This window comes from Pipra filicauda, unplaced genomic scaffold (assembly GCF_003945595.2).
Source record: "Pipra filicauda isolate LSUMZ 115617 unplaced genomic scaffold, ASM394559v2 scaffold54_size4384275_pilon, whole genome shotgun sequence".
Classification (NCBI taxonomy): Eukaryota; Metazoa; Chordata; class Aves; order Passeriformes; family Pipridae; genus Pipra; species Pipra filicauda.
This window is the reverse complement of record NW_024104698.1, coordinates 2,056,000-2,080,576: the sequence shown is the minus strand read 5'-3', so window position 1 is coordinate 2,080,576 and position 24,577 is coordinate 2,056,000. Positions and strand designations below refer to the sequence as shown.

Here is a 24,577-nt window from a genome sequence, read left to right as displayed (position 1 = left end):
AAAGAGTGCATAAAGACTTCTGAAATGAACTTCTAGAAACTGAAAGTGTTCTTTCAATTTATTGACTTTAGTAGACTCTTAGAAATCTATAACCATGTGAGGACATTCTAAGAATAAAGTACAACTCTCATAAAAGATTAATGACTTCTTTTTTAATATTTTATCAACCTCTAAAAAATGTGTTGAAAGCTTACAGGTTGTAATTTTGATTGAAAGAGAGCCAAAAAAAAGTTTATAATAGAATTTTAAAGCAATCTTGGTTTTCAGAGACTCATAAAAGAAAATGTTTCTTATAATCTTTTACCCGATTTGACTAAAATGCTTTCACTTAGAAACATTAGGTACTTGAGAAAGTGACCAATGCATCATTTTTATGTTATCACTCCAGAAGGAAAATGAAGCAGCTTGGTAAGAAATATTTTCTTTGTATTATCTTATACTATTTTCTGTTAAACTCTTGAAGTATGAAGGCTTTCAAAACAAACTAATTTTTTGTTGCCTAAAGCAGCTGGTCATTTAATGAATCTCCTGACCATAGAGTATATTATGCAAAATGTAAACTTGTTACTGGCCTCTGATAAGCCAGTTGATTAGGTTTCAAATAGCAGTTCTCAGTATTTTTCTAAATCTATTTTTAGACTCTCACTTTGCATCTAGAGACATCTCTTCTTCCTACTTTGCAGTCTCCAAATAGTAGTCCAATGATTTAGCTCCAATGCAGCTATGATTGGACCTCTCATACAGGACACCCTCTTTGAGACATTTGCATCAAAACCGTTCCTCCCATATCCTGACATGCATCTTTGCATCGTGCTCCCTTCCTCACAATTGTGACTATTCCCTTCTCCAGAAAAACTTTGGAAAACTCATCTTTGCTCATCAGATAGATCCCTATGAACAGCACTGACACTCTCTCAGTGAATTTTCCCTCTCAGACACTTCATATAAGAAAGAAGATGTAGAGGTGTTTCTGTCCCCAACAAGAAGACCTCCTGAAGGACACCACTCTGCAAAACCTTACTTCATTGAGAGGACTGGCTCAGTGGAAGGCTTTGCACCAGGCACATCACACACTGCCAGCTTGCTCTGTGAGACTGGTTCACACCCCACATTACATGGTGAGTTGTTCATTTATATCCTTACACTGCAAAGCTGCTCTCCTAGCACAGCAAAGGTGGAAGGGCTCTGAGTGCAAAGCACAGTGTATACAGTACAGAATACAACAGAAGGAGAAATAAAGAGGAGATGAGGAGCTGGCAAACACCACAGACACTGAATAACCAGCGGAAGCTGTACAACGTGTTCACAACATGCACACATACAGGCTATGAGGCCATGGGCACAAATTTGACAATTCCTTGACGGAAAGCTCAGCAGCTCACTTCTGGTCTTTTCTTGCCTTCAGAACCCTGCTCACACAATGCCTCACTGTGCCCTACACCAGCACACAGAATGAAGAAAGCACACTGGGGAGTCTACCTTCAAGCATTCTGGCAAAATTAAAATGCTTACCATTTTCACTAAGCTTCTTTCTCTCTCAGCCCAGAAAAGCAGACTTATATACCTCTGTCCATTCTAAACCTCTTGAAGTAGAGAACCCTGACACTCCAGGTATCATCCAGAGTCATCTTTACTCCTCTGCGAACCCAGAAGCTCCTGGAGGAAACAGAGTTATCTAAGTGACAGGTCTACTGATATGTAGTGCTTTAGTGGGCTTGTCACCTGAACCAGAAAAGAGAGTCCAGTTTGTATTTCTCTCTCATATCTAGAAGGACACAAACAATAATTAGGTGTCAGGTATCTACAGATGCTACAGATGCTACAGATTATTTGGATATTAAATCTCCTCATGTTAGGTAACATGGCCCTTCTTTCTCTCTGGACAACGTCCTCTCTGGAGGTCAGTGGATAGACAACAGGACCTGGAGTTATGGCAGCTGGGACCTCAGAGCTGAACCTGTACCCAGTGGAGGCACTTTCTAAACATTCTGTTGAGTGAGGGCACTGCATCCTGTAGCTCCATGATGGAACAAAAGACTCCTCTGGAGCATGGAAGAGACTCCGTCCTCATGCCTTTGGCACATCATGCATTGTAAGGAGCAGAACAAATCTGTACTTAATAACACATAAATGGGAATGATAGGGCAACATTTGGAACTAGCAGGCTACCTCTGTTCTTCAGGTACAATGCCTGAGCACCAGGTAGGATAAAAACTGTTGGGGTGTGAAGGAACAGGCAACCATGAGCCAGGTCCTGCTGTGTACAGCTACGAACCTGCAAATTAGAGAGTTACATGCAGCAAAACAGACAGGCAAGTCCCCTGTTTACAGATGAGTAAACACAGCTCCTGAGCTCCTTCAACTTCTAGGTAATGGGCACCAAATCCTCACCTTCACATATGGAAGCCTCTGTTGTTGTCCCAGGCAGAGCAGTGGTAGGGAAGGCTTTACCTCTGAGACTCCTGTCATCACCTTAGAGGATACCTTTACTGAGGTCAGTGCTGCAGAGATCAACACAGAAGCCCTGACCTCACTACCATTACTGTCTTAATGTCAAGAAAGCAAGATCACAATTAGAGCTGAAAAGGACTACAAGCCTGCAGGCTCATTAGAAATGTTGTCACTAGGACAAAAAATAGAGCTATTTGCCACTCCAGAAATGTCTTCAGATCAGTCTTTCTGACATCACTAATGCATAAATGCATCATGAATTTTATTAAGGTCAGCAAGACTCCTGAATAAGGGCTATTAAACAAGAGTAAGAGTTCGCAAGAGTTGCTCCATGTTTCATATTCTGATTTGTCCTCCAGTTCACAGGCTACTCATGCAATAGTACTTTTTAAAGGTAAATGTGTGCTTCATATGGGAATAAGAAAAAATAATTACTGAGGTATCCAGGAAAAAGTATATTAATAGAAAACTTCTAAACATATATAACAGTTTAGTTAATAATCTAAGAGTTAATACAGAAATTTCTAACTGAAGAATGTGCTGATGCACCAGATACAATTTGATTGCCTTTACCTACTTTGATTACCTTTACTTACTTTCTTACTTTGAGACACAAATAGAACTGAAGTGATTTCTCACAGTTTGGGAACATCCCTGGTCCCGATGGTCAGTAATTTGCTCAACTTATGTACAAACAGGCAAATGAGACACAGTGCAATCCTCTGCCTCATTGCCTTCCTTGTCTAGACGTGGAGAGAAGTTAGACTGTGGTGTGCACGTATTTCTGGCCGAAAAATATGTAGACCTAGAAAGTAGGTCTCACAGGGTCAAAAAATATTGTCCCTGTGTGTCAACATCCAGAGGGATCCCATGGTTAGAACTGGGTTCCACAATGCAGATCTTTGTTGTGAAGATTTTTCCCTAAAATATTCTTTTGGAGTACTTTCAAATTTAGTTTCAGACAAGCTTGGAAAATCCATTAATCCTGATATACACAATTTTCACATAGTTTATATTGTACTGATTAATATTAGGTCAAATATTAAAGTGCTAATTTATACCAATTTCTTAAGCCGATGACACAATAATGTATTATCATTGCAGATATTTCACTTAATGAGAATCATGTAGAGTCTTAGAGTTCCCAAATGACTCTCAGTGAACAACATAATGACCTAACAACTTTCCACTAATTCCTAAGTATGTATATTTATATATTTAGAAAGTCAAAAGGCTAAATGCTTACTGACACAGATAGACCTCACTACCATTGTGGGATAATTGCATTATAAAATTCAGAAAACTAATGAAAGCAGTGCTATGATTGATGGAAATTGTAAGTTCAAATGTTATTTTGTTGTTAGTGAAAGATCACTGAAATAATTTTTTTTTGTACAAGTGATTTTACATGCACCACAAAACTTCATTTTAGGACTATACAGTGGACTACTATCTATTTCAGTTAAATATTTAAAGACAAGAGCTAAATAACTGATGGAAAAAGATGTTAATATAATCTAAAATTTGGTAGTATTAAATAGCAAAAAACTGAAGCCTTATCGATTAGTGTGTGTAAGGGAAAGAAGGAGGTGTCATCTTTATATATAATCTGAACAGCTCTCATGTTTACATTGAGGAAAGTATATTTGACTCTTAAAACTGAATATTTTCATTAGATAGACATTGTTTCAATAACAAAGCAGCAAAATATCAGAGCTGATACCTGTCTTGGGAAAACTGAATTCAACAGTTATTGCCTAAAGACTATCTGTGTCAGCCTGGTGAAGAAGATTTACTCTGTTTCCCAGTCTCAGGGTAACAAAGGTTTTAAAGGAATCATCTGGGCTGTTGACCTCATGCTTTACAGCTATACAGTGGATATTATATCCCAAAGAGTCCATAAAGAGCTTCACATTCCTCCATTCACTGTGGGTAAGAAATCATTTCCCCTATCTTAGAAAACTTATATCTACAGAGCAGAAGTTCACAGAATGGGAATATAAACTTCCTTGAAAGGAAGTAGGGGAGATCAAAGGCACTGGTCAGTACACTACAACTCTGGATGGATTTATTAGAGAAAATTCTGATAACCTGCTACCAGGCAGTCAACTGCACCTCAAACTACAGATGAAAGTAGCATAAACAAACAAAGATGCCAACAGTTCTTACAGATATACCTTTAGGAAAAAAATCCTCCTTCACCTATCACCACATTCAAAACTTGAGTTTTTTTGTCTTTTTTTAATCCTTTTGTTGGAAAGTTATGGTTATCAGCTGTAAACCGGGGTGAGAGCTTTGCAAGCAAGCAGAAGCCCTAAGAACCTTAGGGGAAATATTTATGGAATCTGACAAGTCACTGCAGTTAGATAGGCAAGCTCTTATTGTAACCCTCGGGCTTTCAACACCATTTCTGAGCAGAACATAGGTCCTCAGAAGTAGTTTGGTGACAACATTTTGTGAAATGAAACCCTTAAGATCCCTTTCAGGCATACAAGACACACAAAATATTGAATTTTCAAGTTTATAGAAACTTCTGTGTATAAAAAAACAAAGAATTGCTATCCCTTAGAGTTACAGGGGAAATTAATAAATCATGATCAAACTGACATACACTAGGAAGACGAAGTGCTTTTTTTTAAAGCAAAATCAAGAATTTAGGTTTTAAATTTTCACTTTATTTAAAGAGATTTTTAGTTTTTAGTTTATTTTTAAATTTAATTCTGCAATTAAATATGTACATATGCACTAAATTGTGCATATAAATATGCATCTGCATTACATATATGCATATACATTTAGAAGAAAAAAATACGGGACTAAATGAAAGCTTAAAAGCCCTCAGCTTTCAGTGCTCTAAAAGTTAATGTTTTATGAGAAATATTCTGTGTTGGATGTTCTGCAAATAAATTTTTAGTGAAAGGATATAAGAATGTGGTCTATTACAACTACCATATCAGAAGAATTGAGTAAATGACCCATAACACAAAGCCTCAGTACATAATTGTCCAAACTTCTTACAAAGAATGTTGAAACAGACTGTGCTCTTTTCAGTAGTTTTAGAAACTAACATTCCTGTCAGACTCCTCTGTACATTTTGTCTTTCTTATGAAATACTAATGCAATTCAACAAAAAACATCCAAATAAAAAATTTTTAAAAAGCCGAGTGAGAAATTACTGATACAGCAGAAAAACCTTACATAATTCAGCTGCCACCATCTGTAATTAAGATATTGGAGCATCTCCCTAAATAATCTAGTTTGCAAAAATGATCACGTATGGCTCACAGAAACATTTACGGTGTGTTATGACAGGAAAATACAAAGACAAATTCTACTCAGACATATACAGAGGCTATGTTATAGTCTGTTTATTTGTGCTGGTATTGTTTCCTTGGGCTATTCTAGGTAGCCTACTGAATCAAGGCACAGAATTACAAACAAAGTCTACTTATTGTGAAAGATTTTTCTTTTTTTCATCTTGGTACTGCTTTTGTTGCAATTTTACCCTATACATAGGACAAAATTGCCTAACTTCTAGATAGTTGCCTATTTAACTTCTACATGACAAGCAGTTTCGGAGTCATGTATTGATCTAGATTTTCCTGATGAAGCTGTCCTTGTTCCCTTAATCCCCATCCCTAAAGTCTTATAGCTGCTCACCTACATGATGCCTGAAAGTTGTTTTGAAAGGAAGAAATCAAAAATGCCTATCTGTCAACATCCTAAAAGCTGGGAGGAATTCAGCTCCACGGAGCTCTATTAGGGAAGAAGTGTTTGTTTCTATCTCTTCACATAGAGGCCTTGTGGCAACAAACATTTCTTCTCAGTAAACCCACCCTATGTCTCCATGGTCTGGCAAGACTCTAGCTTCAGTGATTCTGACATGGAATCTTGAAGGAATATGGATGAGAAAGGGGAAAAAAAGTTATTTTTAATATTATGTAAACTTCACTAAATCTGAACAGACTATCACAGGAGACAAGGAAAGCACTGCATTCAGAAGAAAAGTCACTTGTAAAATCATAACATTTTGCCACTTGTACAAAGAAAAGTTTGTGAAAATCATCTGTAACAAAAAATGTTATGCATACTAAATAACAGTGTAGGGGTTTTTTTTAAATATACTATACAGTTCTGAAAACAAGCTTTAGCTAGCATTGAATAAGAAGGTGAATATATTCGGTTTAGCAGTGGGCCATAAATGTATGTATATGTACCTATGTATATATAGCTGCTCACTTTTAGAAAATATGATACCTTTTACCCCATACACCAATAATAAATATATATGTTGTAACATTTGCTTCTATTTTTTTCCCAGTATTATTCATTTTATATAGCCATAGCTGTAAAAGAATTATGGAGATTTAATCCTAGAAAACTATAAAAGGGACACAAACAGATTTCACTAAAACAGTTGCTGAAAATTAAAAGAATACTTGAAATTAGAATTGGAATGTAACCTTGACATGTGCAACAGTTCCCGAATTGAGCACATGTGATCAGTGACCTCAACTCAACACTCTCTACTCGTGGACAGAAATGAAAGATCACATACAACATAAGAATGACCTACACTTGGAGCTAAAAAGAAGTAGTGGACAAGTGATGATAAGAAAAAAGACTCAAATTTTAAGCGAACAGAATTCAGATGCCACAAGCAAGGATAAGAACGCTGAAAAGAATGATTGACAAATCTATAAAAGAAACAGGAATGTTACATCACTCTAAAGAGAAAAGAAGAAAAACAAATAAAAGGACTTTTGATTTGATTCTCTGCTTTGAAAAGACAGCTAATAGACACACAAACAAGTAAACTAATCCAATTACTTACTATTATAAACAAAATTGCATCAAAAATTCAGTATTACTGCTGAAACTCAAGCAGTCAAAAATTAGGAAATACCTCAACTGTCTTTTCACTGTCATCACTACTGCCTGTTCACTCCTGGCTTGGCCCCTAGTATATAACTAGAATGATAGTAATATAGACAAAAGTTTTCACTTATCCTGAGGGAACAATGAGTTGCTCTTTAATTCCATAATTGGTGAACAAAAAGTCGACATGTTCTGCTGCAGATAGGAAGGCAAAGTATTTCCCATGAGGAAAAATGAGCATGTTTTCCTAAAGTATATTGCACATTAGTTTCAGTCATGAGACAGGAGGCAACTCCAGGATTAGTGAAGTGTTATGGCTGCTCCATTTGCTCAATCCTTGTTTCTGTGTTGATAGTCCCCCATTTGAGTATGACTTACCAGAAGTTAGGGTAGGACCAGCATTTTATTTAATTTTGTAAAAGAAATTTATTGGCTAGCAATGCTTTTTAGCCACATATCTTGAATTAGAGCTAACACCAAAATAAAAGGAGTCTGTAGAATGTTATCCCAGACCACCTAGTTTCTGAAATGTTAAACATAGTATGGTTTAGTTTTAACTTGTGCACTTATTCAAAATGAAAGATATGAAGACAATCAACAGCCTTCATTTGTATTCTTGATGCTGAGCACATACAAGTGCTGATAAAATCAATAGTAGAGGCACCTGACCAGGATGTCTTCATATATTTTCTTAGCTTACATGTATCTTATTATTAAATGAACATTGTAATTAAAAAAAATTGACAGTTTTTCAAGTGCTGAAGTAAGTGGTTTAGTGATACCTCAGTCTTGAAGATAGCATTCAACTTATTTTTGTGATTCCAAATGTACTTGGAACGTGCTATAAACTCAACTGAAATAATAATCACATATTTAATCTGTGAATGTAATGAACTGCTAAAATCCGACCACATCTGAAGAGACATGGAGATGGGTGTTTCAATGTTACTTCAAGAAATGCTGAGTTATCCAGAGTAGGGAAAAAAAAAGTTTGTTTTTACATCCGCGATCACACCTCTCATCCATCAGTGATAACACACTAGAATCTACTGTCATTAGCTGGTATTAATGTCATATTAGAGCTAATGAAGCTACTCATGGAAGCAGAACAAAAAAAGTATTCATACTAAATCACTGTGTGATTTAGTATGAAACTTTGTACTGTGCTTTCCCCAAGTGCTAGTGAAAACTGCAGTTGTTCTAAAAGCTGTACTATAATTTGCTCTTTGATAACCACTCAGGAGAACAAGCACCAGTGAATATTAGCATGACTACTAATCAGTTATTAATAGAGGTTGTCTCTGATTACTTATGTAGCAAATCCATAGAATAATGAACCTCCAATTACATTGTCAAAGGGCAATATGGCCAGGCTCAAGCATGCCAAGTCTCATGACCATACCTTTTTCCATTCGCCTTTTTGATTTGGCCTTAACATAATATGAGCTTTGTTGCTGGTAAAAATAGTCTTGATTTGGGAAATTTTACTTAATTTAATTTGTAACCAGTAAATATTTGTTTTTAATTCCTGACTCATGTGTTGAGAAATGAAGATATAAACTGTCTAAACTCCCCTTCTTCTTGCCATGCATTTTGCTTGGACTCTTCAGCTTCCACTGCCCAAACGCTGACACTGATGTCCAGTATAAGACTTCAAAACTAAAAGTATCTTCTATGTATGGGGCTGTAGCATAGCAGGCTTTTTTAGGCCAGTTCTGGGCCATGCACCTGAAAGAGGACTGGAGCTGGCATTAAGGTCCTGACAATCTTTCCTCACTCTGAAGTGGTCTGGAGCTCAGAATATGAGGCAATATGGACTCACACTTCAAAAAGAGAATGTAGTCTTCTGTAGTCATTTTGTCTCAACAAGGAAAGTCTAAGTTTCATAGGCTGAAAAAATCAGACTAAATTTTCCTTACTATTTTATTTCCTGGATTTCCCAGAAACACTATCTGTGGGCAAATCATATACTTTTTAAACAACCCACCATATTCCAGAAATCGTTCAGGAAAAGATAACAACTATAATGACATTATTCAAAGGTGAAAGTTTTGTCTGGAAAGCATTCTATGTTTCATCTGGCTCCACTAATGACTATTTTACAAAAAGCAGAATGGTAAATGGCATTTAAAAGTTCAAAACTGAGTATACATACTAAGTGCTTATGCTTGAGCAGTTTAGAGTAATTTTCAGGTTGCAGAAGATAAAATAATGGCACATTGTTCAATATTTTTTGTATTCGTTTTGTTCTGGGTTGCTTGATAGAAAAGTAACTTGGTTGTGGTTTTTTTTTTTTTCAATCTGGTGTGAAAGAGATGCTAATGTAATCTTCCCACAGGTGCAACTTTAATGCAAACTAAGACAGTTGAATTAAAATGTAATTAACAACATTGCTATTTGTATTGTGTAATTTAATGCTGTTCTTGTTTCCTCTGCTTCATTTAGTGCTTAATATTATACAGGGATTTTTATCCTTGTAGTGACTGCAGTTATGTAAACTAATGAGTTAAATTTTATCCTATATTCATCCCAGTCATATATATTAAATGCAAGAAATTAATGCTGTAGTAGTATTTTCCATCATGATTGTCAGAGAATTGAAAAAATTTTATCTGAAAAGACTCTCCATTTTTAGCAGATAAATTCTATGAGACAATATTTAATTACAGAAACATCAATGCGCATGTGGAACAAATGCAAGTGGATTTACCCTGACTTTAATGACCAGAAGACAACTCTGACTGTAGCAAAAGATTCAAGTACTACAAAACCCAGATCTCAAACTTCCTTGGTAATGGGAATGTAACTTTAAGGAAATTCAAACTCTAACCCATTCTTCTTATTGATTCAACTCCACTCCTAGAGATACAATATGATAGAAATACAAATCTTAGAAGTCTGGCTGGAATCAATGTTTAAATCTTCTTTTTGAAAAATACAACACAGTAAGCAGCTCAGTATATTCTTATGTTGTTGATGTTTTTTTAAGGAATAGGGAGTCAGCATGAAGTACAAGAAATAAGCTGAATGAAGAATACAACTGGCACAAGAATTTTGTGCATAAAATAAGCACAGGTAAATTGTGAATTACAAGAAGGTAAGATTCTATAACAATTTTCCCATACCTGTTAAAGGATTAAAATCCAAGCTGTTTAAGACCAAGATGGACCAGTTTAAACCAGCGGTTGTGAGGCTACTCAAGTGCAATGTACTGGGTTCACTGACATGGGAAATTCTTAGCACTTTAACATTTCAGTTCAGTAAGTGAAGGAAATTATAAATATACAATACTCAGCTAAATTGATTTTTTTATTTTTGTGACTTAAAAATGGAGGATCCTGAGAACTTGAATACTGAAAGTAATTTTCATGAAAGTACTTAGAAAGAAAAAGGGTTGAAAAGGAAAATAATACACTTTGAAAGGCTGATGTCAATTAATCTTATGTAGCAAAAAGGGAATACAGTAAGCTTGCACTCACTCACTAAAAAGTTCTATGTGAAGGAGCTAGATTCAGGATGGGAACAGTTCCAGGCATGGAGAAAGGCATACAGCAATTGACAGGACTTTGTTATATGGACCTTACAGTTATTATATGGACTTTACTGTTATTATGTGGTTTCATTGTATCCACACTACAAAGTGCATAACCTGGGCATGCTCGGGCTCCCCACGAGTTTGCCTGCTCCCTGCTCCCCCGATCCCTTCTCTAGTAGGCTGAAGAAGCAGCAGAAAGGAGACAGTTACCATTTGCCCTTTTCCTCCCCCTTTTGCCTGTGTCCCTACCCTGATTTGTTCCCCTGTTTGTCTGTCTCGTGCTCCAGCCCATGTTCTGGCCCTTTCCCCTCCTGAGCTGATAAAAAATCACGTGCACGCTTCAGTAAAGCATTCCATCTGCACCCTACCTTGTCTCCTGAACCCGTGCTGTGCCACAGTCCCTCAGTCGGTAGAGTATGAGACTCTTAATCTCAGGGTTGTGGGTTCATGTGCCATGTTGGGCGTCATATGCCACGATCCGAAGGGGGGATGGGGCCATGACACAGCACGGGTTCAGGAGGTATACAAAAGCTAATGAATTCAGTCCATAGACAAGAGTAAGCCATAAGAAGAGGTATATTTAACTGCTCCAGTAATAGTTTGATGACACTGAAATCAAAAAGGTCATTCACAAAATAGAAGCAATCACATATTACTACAGATGACTATGAAGATATAGGGCAAGTAGGCATGCAAGGATAAAGTCAGAATGTTAAGGAGAAAAAAAGAGTTACAGTTCTTTGAGAACATTAAAAACGTAGAGATTAGAGATGATAATACAGTACACACTAAGAAGAAGAGAAAAAGAAAGTCTAGTTCCGTTACCTATCAGGGAGGGAGACGGAAACCTTTTTCCCTCTCTGTTTTACAGAAAATGCTATGGTCAGACACTCAAAATAAACATGAGAATTAAAAAAAAAAAAAAAAAAGAAAGATTGAAAGGATAGAAATAGATACCAGAAGAAAGAACAGATTAAACCCAATTCTAATAAATTATTTAAAGATAAAGATCTCATAGTAATTTACCCATGAATCCTGAAAAAAAAGAAGCCCAACCTATCTTTGAATTTTTATTCTTACATTTTATGGAGATTAGAAAGATTCTTGTATGAAAGAGAACACTGAGATTAGGTGAAGAAAAGATATAGTATGTCTCATTAATAAAGGGAGAAAAGCAGTACCTGGTGAATTAAAGATCAGACAGTCCAGTTCTGACGAGGGGGATAATACTAGGAAAAATATTGAGACATTATTTATATATTTACTTAGAGCAAACAGCTATCACAAGTATTGAGGCCATGTTGATGAGAACACAGCTGCGATGGGCAGGGCACGTCTCCAGGATGAAGGACCACCGCCTCCCTAAGATCTTGCTTTACGGTGAACTTGCCACCGGCTGCCGCATGAGAGGAGCCCCGAAGAGAAGATACAAGGACTCCCTGAAACAACATCTCAGCCTTGGCCATATTGATCACCACAACTGGTCTACTCTGGCCTCCAATCGGGAGGCCTGGAAGACACACCATCTATAATGCAGCTGTCTCCTTTGAGAACACATGCAGGATCACCCTCGAGGAGAAAAGGTAACGCAGAAAGAACCGTGTATTGCAGAATACACCATCTAAGGAGTCTTTCTGCTGTGCCTTTTGCAATCGGATATGTCTGTCACGTATTGGCCTCATAAGCCACCAGCGTGCCTGTAGCAATTGTGGATAGAGCCTTCCCAAATCTTCGTTCGCAAAGCCCAGCCATGATGATAACTTATAGGATAATAAAACACTATATTTCCCAACACATGTTTCTCTATAAATATTTTGGTACAATCTAATTTCCAACTTTCTAAGGACAGTTAGGTTCATAGGTAGAAAAGAAATAGCAGGTGTGACAATCCATTGACTTCAGGTAATTTTATAATATTGTCTTTATAATATTTTTATAATAAAACAATGGAGAAATAATTACTTGAAAATAATCCTCTTAAAGAAGATATCTTCTTAAAAATGTTTTCTTAAAAAACACCTATCAGTGTTTCTAGTTTAATTATAAATATAGCACCACTGGGGTCTTGTCTGGCTACCTGGATTTTCTGGAATTTTCTTGTGTGTTTTGATTTCTGAAAACTGAGGAAATGTGACATTTAGTGGAGTAAGCTAAAGCACAAATCCCATCTAAAAAAAAATCTCTATTAATCTCCCCATTTGAAAAATTTAAAATCTCTTACTTTTCCTTGTGAGTTGTAGAGGAAAAAAAGGCAATATTTTTGTTGCATTAAAAAAATTAATATTTCTATTATTATACTCTGTAGGGCTCAATATCCACTTGATTTGAAGACCAAATAATCATTTGATCTTACTTAGTTCTTGTTAACATTCAGAAAGATTTTTAATCTTATTCATATAATTTCTGATTGCTCTAGAGTGAGAATTTCTTTAGAATGGCTGTGGGAATGAAGTGGATAAATGTACATTCAAAAGAAAATTCTTATCTTCTCAACTGTTAGCCCACATGGAATCAAAACACAAAGAGGAAAAATGGCATCTAAAGATACCAGAGTTTTTATCTTCCCTTATTGCTCAGTCTTCGACCTCTTCTGATTTGCCGGTAAAACTGCCAATTATGATCTGCATATCTGTCCATGAGGGAAACAATTGAGAATGACAAGGAACTTAATACTGGACTGCATGGGGGTATTTGTAAAATGACGATATTCTAACACTAGTAAACTGGGCTGGATTTGAAGGGGCAGCCCTGGGCAAATGATATCAGACATCATTGCCATTGTCCTAAGCAATACAATGCCATTATTATCAAGTATTCCATATGTGATGATCAACTGAGTCCATGAAGTTGCATCTGTTCAATGCATTAAACAGCATTTTCTATAGAACTTAAAGAAAATGCATCCTGAATACTGATTTAATCTACCTCATAAGAAATCAAATGCTGGTTTATGTATCAAAACACAGTCAGTACGGAGTTTTGAAATACAAGTGTGAGATTTCATAACACATTTCCCTACCTTTTGCTTAAGAGCCCTGTACTACTCTGTGGCTTTAACCTGAAATATCAGGGTTGGAGAATGTATCAGGGTGCAATTGTTTCTTGATTTGATTTGAAAGAAAAAAATATGGAAGGATCTGATTGAACATTGACAGAAAGATTTAATTATTAAGAAAGGACAGATCGGATTTTGTGATAGCCTGGGATTTGAAAGTGTACAGGTAAGGAGACTTGTGTTCAAAAAGTAAGGGTCGTGAGCACTGGGTATGAAGATTTAGGTTAAGAAGGGCAGATCTAAGAATTTTCAGTCCTCAGTAAATTTGCTAAATATATACTTACATTTCAAAGTGATATACTTCCACACTTTAGTAGAAGTTAGATAACATGCATGTTTGTAGTGAGGTATCTTTCTGAGTTACACAGTTACATAACATAAAAAACCCAACCAACAAGCAAAAACAAACAAACAAACAACAACAACAACAACAAAAACACAAAAAAAGGACACAAAAGTAGTAACAAAACCACACAGTAATCTTAGCATGTTAATATGCCCTAAAAAGTTCTAAGTCCTCCAAAAGAAACAGCTCTATTCTGTCAAGCTTTTAGATCTCACATGCTGTAGACAAGTTTAATTTCCAGCATGCTTGGGTTTGATTTGCTCTAGACTTTTGCAATATGTAATTGTACTTCTATGAAGCTTCTAGGTCAAATCAGCTATGCCTAGTGAGTTTAGACACTTACATGATTAAGTTGTCAATAAACTAAAAGAAATCAGTGCTTTGTATATAGGGAACTATATACCTGCATTCTGTTTTGGCAGTTTAAATCCTTTCCTTGGTTTTGAATATTAATCCTTATCTGTGTAATCCTTATCTGTCTGACTGGGTTATTTTGCTCTGAATTAATGTAAAAAACTAAATCGTCGTGCTACAAATGTACTCTGTTGCATATTGTAAGACCACTGAGATTTTTTTTAATCTTTTGCTAAAGAAAAATCATCATAGAAAATTCTAAATTATTCTATGCATGGGAAAAAATCTTGTGAGTTCATCTAATTAATTGCAACATGGTAAAGAAGATGAGAATGTATTACAGAAAGCTGAAATGTTTTCAACCTCTCTTTTGAAAGATTAGCAGCGACATCTCAATGTGAGAAAAACAATCCAGGGGGAGACAAACCCTGAAGAGCTCTTGAATAGCTAAAAAGACAAGAAATCAATAAGGCCCGTAATTATTGGCACATAGATTTAATGAAGTGTAAAAGTTCGGTGTTACAACAAATTAAAACTCCATTAATGTACATGGATAATGAAGAACAAAAAATGATTAAGAAAAAATGCATTCTCTTCTTTTCTCATACACTTAATTCACAATTATTTTTAATATAAGAAATAGCTGAAGGAGACTTAAAACAGCAATTTAATGGGAATTTGACTTATTATGAAGCAAACCTAAGCACTTTTTAATACTTCCCAAATGGATATAGAATTTTAAACTAGTGACAAGCTTCACTGAATGGACTTGGAAATAATATCAAATGTACTACAGTCAGGTTAATTGGGTTCATTTCATGAAAGCATATTCTAAATTAGCTAAATTTATCCTTTTTTTTTTCTTTTTTGATAAAAAAAAGGCTGAAGCTACTGCCATTGGGTTTGATTCTGAGATGTAGAAGAATCTGACTGATAGCAGTGGGAACTGGGAAGCTGATATTTTACACATGCATCACAGGGAATTCTTAAAAGCATTTGTTGTCCATGGAGGATGAATCAGACAGCTTTGACAAATATTTGCAGTAGTATGAGTGTCCTTCTTGTCTTACTCTAAGATTACTGCTGGATAAGTCTTCCATTTATTAAAGGTCTTTCCTGTTTTCATACAAACCAAACTTCTGACAGAGATAATATTATTTCCTGTGACATTGTTACACACGTATTTGCCTTGTATTCTACTAAAATGTTACTAATAATTTAGTTTGATGGATATTAACGCATTATAGAACAAAAGCTAATACTTTGGACTAAATATTAGTCACACCTTGTTCTATACATGCATCTTCTCTATATGTGCAATCTGTCTACATGCATAATGATACCTAAATATTGTAGAATTTTATTAGATAAAGCATACCTGGTACATCACAGAAATAGATTATCTAAACACTATGTAAGAAACAGAACAGAACAATCAAAAGACAAACACATTTAGCTATCAATTTAAGTAAATTATGGTACTAGAGAAGCATTTGAATTTGTGTCCAGGCATAAAATATAAGCCCTTTTAATAAAGTATGCAGAAAAACCCCTTGAGAACAAGATTACAGCATTTAAGTAATAGCCTATAAAGAGCCTGCATAGTTTTCACATAGGAATCTCACCTCTAAATAGTTAATCCATGTCCTCAATTCTGATTCAGGACATTTTTCTTGATTGTCATTCCCCCATGCTGAGAAATACCCTCCTGGCGATGCCTGCTGTCCATGTCTTTCTCAGTAACTGCTTGCTAACCCCTTGGCAGAAGAACCCTATTTGCCCACTGGAAGCTTGATTTTCTGTCAGGCTTTGAAAAAAAAGCAGAAGAAAACATAACTTGGGCAGCTATTTCCACTTGTGCATGGGAAAAAGGCAGAGAGAGTCAAAAATAATGATGAGCTGAATTGGACCTCAGGCCAGGCTGGAAAATGTGTTTGATGATCTTCCAACCATATTGAGAAGATGACAGCTAAGCACTGTAATTATAAAGATCACTATTCTTAGAATCTCTTGTTATTTATATGCCATATTTTTTGACATTATAAATACCTAAAGGAAGTTAAATGCATACCCAGAAATCTCGGCTACCAACAATCAAATACTGAGAGAAACCATTCTGCTTGAACCACCTCTTAAATTTCTACTGTAGGGTTTGAAACTACTTGATTCTGACAGAAACCTGAGGTAAAACAGAGTTGGGAGAGAAGCTATGCCTCAGGAATAAATCACTGCTGATCACAACAAAAATCTATTCCTGTGGAAAACCTACCTTTTTTTTCCAAAGTGTGTGCTTTATTGATGGAAATTGCCTAACCAAAGGCATATAAACCCTGAAGTTGCACTGTGTAATTCCTATCAAGTCAGATTTACAATAAGAATAGAGTATTTTTATGATATTTTTAGGTGGTAAATTCACATCAAACATCAGTCTACTACATTCCTGAAGCATTTTCCTCCAGAGCCAACAGTGGATATCTCTATATATCCTATGGTAGACCCTACAATATAACTTACATTGATTTCATAGTTTAGAAATAGCAAAAGAAAATTTGGGGTTTTTATTATATTTCATCATTCCTATGATAGTCTGTGGCAAACCATAGCTCAAGGAAAAAGTTAAATCTTAAATGGCTGATGCAGACCTGGACAATAATTACCTTTTATTTAGAAACAAAATTAAACAGCCTTTACCTATTTGGAAAACTGTTCCCCCAAAGCCAGTGCATGACAGATTACAGGAAAGCAAAAATAAAGATTTCATTTTCTGTATATGAAAAAATTTATTCCCAAAATTTTGCTGGAGAAAGGGATCACTTGGCATATGTTAAATAATCTGACTTTACCTTCTTAATTAATAAACTTCAGATAATTTTACTGAATGGCATTTGATTAAAAAAATCAGAATTCAGAACAATAAACAATATTAATATTTAAAATTATAAAATTAAAGCTATGTTTGATCAATAACAAAGTGAATTAATCTAAATGATGAATCTAAAAAAAATTATCTGACCTAAAAGATGAGGTGTCTGACTGTGGACCTAGTCTTTGCCCTCCAGCAGCTGCCAGTCAGGGGAAGTTCTGAAAATTCCATAAGAGGTTATTTTCTGCAGGAAAGATAAAAACATTTCAAGTCACCACTTGATTTTTCACGTATTCTTGAGCCTAATATTCCTAATTTTAATTTTTTTCTCAATAAGCATGAAAACTAAATATTCCTATGATTTTCAAAAAAAGGTGTGCTTCCTATTTCTCTCATCCTCACAGGTATTATAATTACAAAATATACCAGGGAATATGTCCTAGTTATTTATCCGCTATTAATAAAATACAATTTTATTAAAGAACACAAAAGCATGGAGCAAATCATTGTGGAAATCAAGAGAGTTTTGGAAGAACTGAAAACAGATGTATTGATCTTATTGGTCAGAAGTTTTCGCATGTTTTCTTTCTCCTTTGTTTTGTCTTCATTGTGTTTGAGATATTTGTTTCCGTGTGGATGCACGAAGAAACACATTCATTTCATAGCACCTACAGACCCATTTTTAATAGGTTTAAAAATAGCCACTGGCACTTATTAGCCTTCGATTACCTTGGTTGCCTCCTATGTAAAACATTTGTTGCTGTTTATCTTTTTGATACACTAATCATAAAAAAAACCTTAAGAGGACTTGTTATTTTTTGTTCCAAATCTGCCAGTATGCTTCATCACTACATCTGTCTCAGTCCTATCATTATTATACCTGTTCAACTTTTACTACATATTGTCCAGGGCGCAGGTGCCCTGGCACTGGCAGTGGGAGTTGCAGGGGCCTCTGTGAGGAGGGACCTATGGTGGTGGCACCTCAGGGAAATGCATTTAAGATGGGGGGAAATGCCAGTGAGCAGAGTGAGGAAAAAAAAAAAAACCTGGAAAACAGGAGAGGGAAGAAGAGGGAACTTGTTTTATGGTCAGAGAAGAAGGAGTTACTCTAGGTACTGAAGCAGAGGAAAAATATGAGCAGGAAGGAGAAGTAGACGGGAATTGTTATTGACTGCTTCCCATCCCCCTGAGCCCCTTGGGGTAGGAGGTGTTGAAGCTGGAAGTGGAGGAGTGAAGTTGAGTGCTGAGCCTATGAAAGAGGAAGGAAAGCAACATCTTAATATTTTTGTTCTAATTTCTCACTACTCTTGTTTCTACTACTGTTTTAATTGACCATAAATTCAATTAATTTTCCTCAAGTTGAGTCTGTTCTCAAGAAGGTACTTGATAAGCAATCTTCCTGTCTTCATCTGGATCCATCATCTTTCTCGTTGTGTTTTGTGGCCCTGTGTCACAGGGCGAGAGTGGGTGACTGGCTGGATGGGCATTTATTTGACTATTAGACAGGGTTAACTCACAACACATGTTTACCTCTTTCTTAAAATTCTTCTTATGCCATCCCTTGCCTACACTTCTCAGTCTATTTGTAAGGTTTATTCTCATCTGTATCTTGTATTCTCTTTATTCATACAGATAATATCCATATTTTTGTGGTTTGTGTTCAGCTCTACAGGAATCTGTTACTGTACTTTTTATTTTAACTTATTAAAATAATTTTTCTTGTTCCTTCCTTATGACTGTCAGTCATCTTGTGATTGATCTGATACAAAGCTAACTGCAAATGATACAGAAAGAGGTTCATTTGGATAAGATCATAGCAGAAAAATATCGGCATAGTAATCATCTCCAAAAACAGTATGCCAGTAATAAATGGAATAACTAAGGGAATTTTTCTGTTAAACTGGAATGAACTATCAAATTTAAACCGTGATAAAATGAAGATTTTAATTACATTACATTTCTGTACACAGAAGTTGCTATAGCTCCTGGAACTACTTCGCCATCTACAGGAAGTCTATTTCACTCTCAAATCCTGTCTGATCTGCGTTTTTCAGAGTACCCTGTCTAGGAAACTTCTTGTAGACTCTTCTATTTATCAGAGGGAAAGCAAGCTACCTGGATGGCATCTACCTGGATAACAGATCCTAAAGCTGTCCTACATTACACAAACATTTTTCTGTAGAGCTGACTCTTGGAATAGGCAATTTGATTAAGTCTCCATCAAGATTAGAAAGCACGTTTAACAAGTGTGACAAATGATTTTAGGTAGAAACAACAGTGAACCATTGTAGGGTATGTTTGTAGACAGTTTTTAAATATATGGTTATTTTTACATTGATGTTCACAAGTCCATAGCTATAAGTAGTAATTTTCTATTGTTTGTTTTGCAATAATTATTTGCTAATGTTTTTGAAGCAAACTGTTCTGTGATTCTTACTGGGAGAGAGATATGAAATCCAGTTCAATTGTATGCTTTGCTAGCATACAGCAACTTGAATAAGTCAGAGAGTGGAGATTTTAACTGAGTATACGCTCAGACATTGAGGTCAAGGGAAGTTTTATTTGAAAATGGCAAATGGGATTAGTTTCTAAAAGACTCTTTAATAAAGGTTATCAAATGAAGAAATTTAATAGGTGATCCATAAAAATTTGTATTGTAAAGCATACAATTCTGAATAGGATTTTCTCTTCTTCCTGAGTTTAGCCTGTGGTTTACTACCTGTCAAGTCGTGACTGCTTCCAAAATGCCATGTATGTTAACTTGCCTTTCCCCAGACACAAAATATGCTAATATTGACCTATTGCTAGTTGGTTTTAATACTTTCTTCCAATCACTCAGTTTTAACTTTTCTCCATAATTCCTGTAAAATTGCACACTCTTACATTGCAGCCTTAAAACTGCAGTGTATAAGCAAATACAGTTCCACATGTGCATTAAGAAAAATTTCTCATTGTTTCTTTTTCTTGATAACACCTTATTCTTCTCTTCTTTTTTTTTTCTTCATGCAAAAATGAAATCAGAGAAAAAAGAGGTTTCTTTCCCTGTCAGATTATAGCTACCGTCAATGACATAAATAGAAGTTCATTATACAACCAGCGGCAACATTTCATGACATTCCTGGAAGTGGGTTACAATTACCTGTTCAGTGCCTTTTGGATACAATTCATGATTAAACAGACTTGCCTTATTTTTTGTTAGGAAACCCTCAGGGCATAGATAGAAACATAAAAAAGCAACCTGAAACTTTTCAGAGATCAATAAAAGAAATAAACTAACCAATGTACTGATTTCAGACACATCTTTTATTAATATTATTATCCTAAGGTTATTCAAGTGAATGTGTAACAGGGCTCTTTTTGCCATTGCAAATATTATACTTCAGTGAATGTTACTTTTATTTTCACAGTCTGCCTTAAATTTCAATAATCATGGAAGAGTCTGATTAATACTTATTTTGAAGTACATATGTAAGCCACATTCTTTCTTTTATAATATTTCCCAGACTGTTAATGCTGGACTACCACAGGAAAAAAAAAAAAAATCCATCCACTGAGATAAACAGGCAGAGTTGTAGCATGTTATGACTATTCATGTTTTGTTTTTTTACCATTGCATTGTATAGCAGACCTAGGGTAACTTTAGGAACAAATAAGCCAATATGCTTATGCACATACAGACTTAGTATTAAAAAAACCCAGGTGGGACTAAAAACCAAATCAAGCATATAAATTCAAGTCAGAGATTTGAGTATGACAGTTGAACTGGAAACCATAAGCAAGTTACTAAATGTAGTGATTTTCATTTATTGTAAATTTAATGTAAAAATAGCTGCTATTGCTTTTAATCCAACCATTTGATAACACTGATTTTATCTTTGTGCAAAAAAGATAGTATATTGATTTATTTTAAATTTTATTTTTTAAATTATAAACTTCAGGAAAGAAAAAGTGAAAACCTGACATTCTTTATATTGTTTCAAAGCAATATTTTACCAAAGATTTCACAAGTTATCTTTCGAGCAATGGAGAAACTTGGTGTGAGAGTGGAAAAAGGCCCTGGTTTTTGATACCTTTGAATCCTCTTAATTTGAACATTTTTTGACATAATTTAGAAAAACATTCATTAAATTTTACTTACAATATATTCATATAAACATACATGTAGAAAACAATTTCTCAATAAATTATTTTGGCTAATCGGAGTGGTGTACAACTGTATAATTATTTTATATGACTCAAAATAGTATTAGATTATTACAGCTTGTATAAAAAGATTAAAAATGCTTACTGTTTTTAATCTATTTATCGATGTTACTTTATCAATTAATGTCAGAGTTAGTCTACTTCAAGTAGTAACTGTTCCAAGGAGTACAAAAACAATCACCTGCTTGATTTTTTTGGGGAAAAGTTGTCAGAAAGGGTCCATTTCCCCTTCTGTGCAGATACTGCACTGCTAGAATGGCTAATGGGAATTATTCGTCTTCATACCAAGAAGAATAGGCATATTACCCTTCTTTTATGAAAGCACATATAAAAGATTTGGCTCTTACTCTTTTTTTTAAAAAAAGATGACTCTTTTTGAACCTTCCCATACTCACACAAATAACATACTAGCATACTAAAAAAAAAAAAATCAATAGAAAGCACAGAAAACTGTAAAAAATATCTATGGAAAACTTACATAATTATCACTTAATGGCAAAGCTAGGTGCCTGGGGTTAATCGTATATTTTACCATTCATTTTGTGTGGGTTTTTTTTTTATATATTCATTGCTATAAAAATTTCAAACACAAAAAAGCTGTAACTTATATTGAGATTCTTAGTCATGCATCAAAATCCACATTACTCAATGAACGAAAGACCATTTATTATAAATAAAAATACATTTTTTGGGCATTGTAATTTTCTTTTTAACTTTCACAGGTAGTCGTATTTCCCCTTACTTTATGGCAGCGAACATGGTTTCACCTGTAGTGAAATAAAAAGGATTTTCTGGAAATTCTGCAGGTAGATATTTTGATGATGAAAAAATGTCTTGTTTTAAAGTATTTGCTATTTGAATAGTAACCAGCTCCGATTTCAGATAATTTTTATTGTATATTAATTATTACTGAATAGCTGCTTGCATTCATGCAATTTATTGCATTTTTTTAATAAAATTATACTAAAATCTAGTCCTGCTGAATTCTAATACACTGTTTAGCTCTAAGCTTTGTTCTTTTTATTCAAAATCTGGCTACCTAAATCATTCCTAAAAACCTTTGACCTGAAGAAGGTAACAAAATTAACGAGTAGTTATTAGATTTAATCAAGGTAGAGATAAAATTCATTTAAATGGCGATATTACATGTTTTCATGACCATTTTGTAGTCCCTGCCTATGCGTTTCTCTTTGCCAGAAGTCTTCAGGATATCAGCATCTTTTCACTGTTCCACTAACGTTGGAATTCCAGTATAAGAAAACAAGAGTACTTTTGGATGTTATCTGCCATAAAGGAAAGTGAATTTTTACTCCACTTAAAATAGAATATAAGATTAACTGTCTCATGACACATCATTTCCTGTGGCAGTCAGGTTTCCAATTACAAATACAGATAGATGTCATAAATGTTATGTTATCTAACAGAAAAAAAAAAGGCTAATCATAGGCAAAAATTATATTTGGAGAGCTAAAATATTTATTATGTTATTGATCAAAGTTTTTTATATCTTGAAGTTATCCTGATATAAAAAATGTACTGGGTTTAGCTTCTAGTCCACCTGCTTAAATTAAGTGCAGGAAAATGTCCTTAGGGAGATCTTGAATGCTAGAATGCAGAAGGATCTCTCCGGGGCTGTAAAAATGATACTGAACATTTTTCACAACATGTTACTTCTAGTTGTTTCTGGACAAATGCCAGAGGTGAAGAAAGGCAAGATCTAAGTAGCCCTTCAGCTGGTATAAATTAGAAACCATCTCAGCACTGGATCAAGCTAAAGAGCTGGAAAGGTCATAAAAGTTAGAAGACGCTTTTACTGCTATCTCTGACTTTGTATTTGAGCAGCATCAAGAGTGTGTTTAGCACAGAGCAAAAATTGGGTCATGTCTTCAGAGTTTATTTAATATTTTTATTCATTAATAGGCAAAATGCATTTGTATCCTGGCCATAGTATTTTGGGTTAGAAATCATTAACGCTATGAATTACTGAGCTTTACTGTGAGAGTTAAACTGCAGTCTAATTCTTTGGTGTCTTCTGACCCCAAACCCTGGACCAAAACTGTAAGATTTTGCTGTTATCCTATCCAGCTTCTACATGAAGCAATGAAATTCTAAACCACAATGTTTATATATGTTTATATATATATATATATAAAAGTATGATATTATTAATATAAGATTTGTGCTGATGGTCTACCATGTAATCCCTTTGCCCACTCAGAAATTCTGCTCAATATTTCATGTACAATAATAAAACATCCCATAGCTCTCTGCTATAGTTTCTGAAGTCCTTTAGGAATAATGTCAGAGGGCACAACTATTTGATTGATGCCACTAGAAAAATATTGCTCCTTTTTGACAGCATTTAATGATTCAGGTCACTAGTCTGAACCATACTCAGTGGCTTTATAAAGTACACAAAACCTTTCTTCATGGAGAGTACAAAAATGTGAGCTTTTTCTTTTGAAGGAAAATGTGAATCCATCTCAGGTACTTATTTTTCATACCTGCACAAGTGTATTTGAAAACAAAGTAATGTAAAATAATCAGTTTAAAACTGCTTTTTTTATTTGTACTCCTAAGTTTTCTATAAAGGAAACAAACAAATAACGTGCTCAGGAACATATGAAGAAGACATCACAAAAAAAGTAAAAGGAGTCACTTCAGATCTTTTATGAATTAATTTTTTCTGAGATTCTACAGCTGAACAAGTAGAGCTATAATATTAAGAGTAAATGCCATTATAATTATGAGTGGCAAATTATCAAGTTACTACTTATAACTATTAGGAAGTCAACAAAACCTAATTATAAAATTAGCTTTTTTTTTCTCTCTTAAATAGTAAAACATGAACATGTTGTTTTCTAAAAACATTATTTTCATCATTAAAATTAC

At 34.8% G+C, this 24,577-nt stretch overlaps 1 protein-coding gene across 5 annotated transcripts in view; it reads right to left on the bottom strand.

The window, feature by feature from the left end:
- Positions 1–24,577, bottom strand: part of MGAT4C (MGAT4 family member C) — a 343,947-nt gene that overhangs the window by 39,074 nt on the left and 280,296 nt on the right. Inside the window, exons 4-5 of one of the 5 annotated variants that reach the window (XM_039387266.1) lie at positions 17,633–17,726; positions 16,245–16,426 (exon numbers count right to left, since the gene is read on the bottom strand). The exons of the other annotated variants lie outside the window; for them this stretch is intronic. The gene's annotated coding sequence lies outside the window, so the exon portion shown is untranslated. The remainder of the gene's footprint in view (positions 1–16,244; positions 16,427–17,632; positions 17,727–24,577) is intronic. 5 annotated transcript variants of the gene reach the window in all.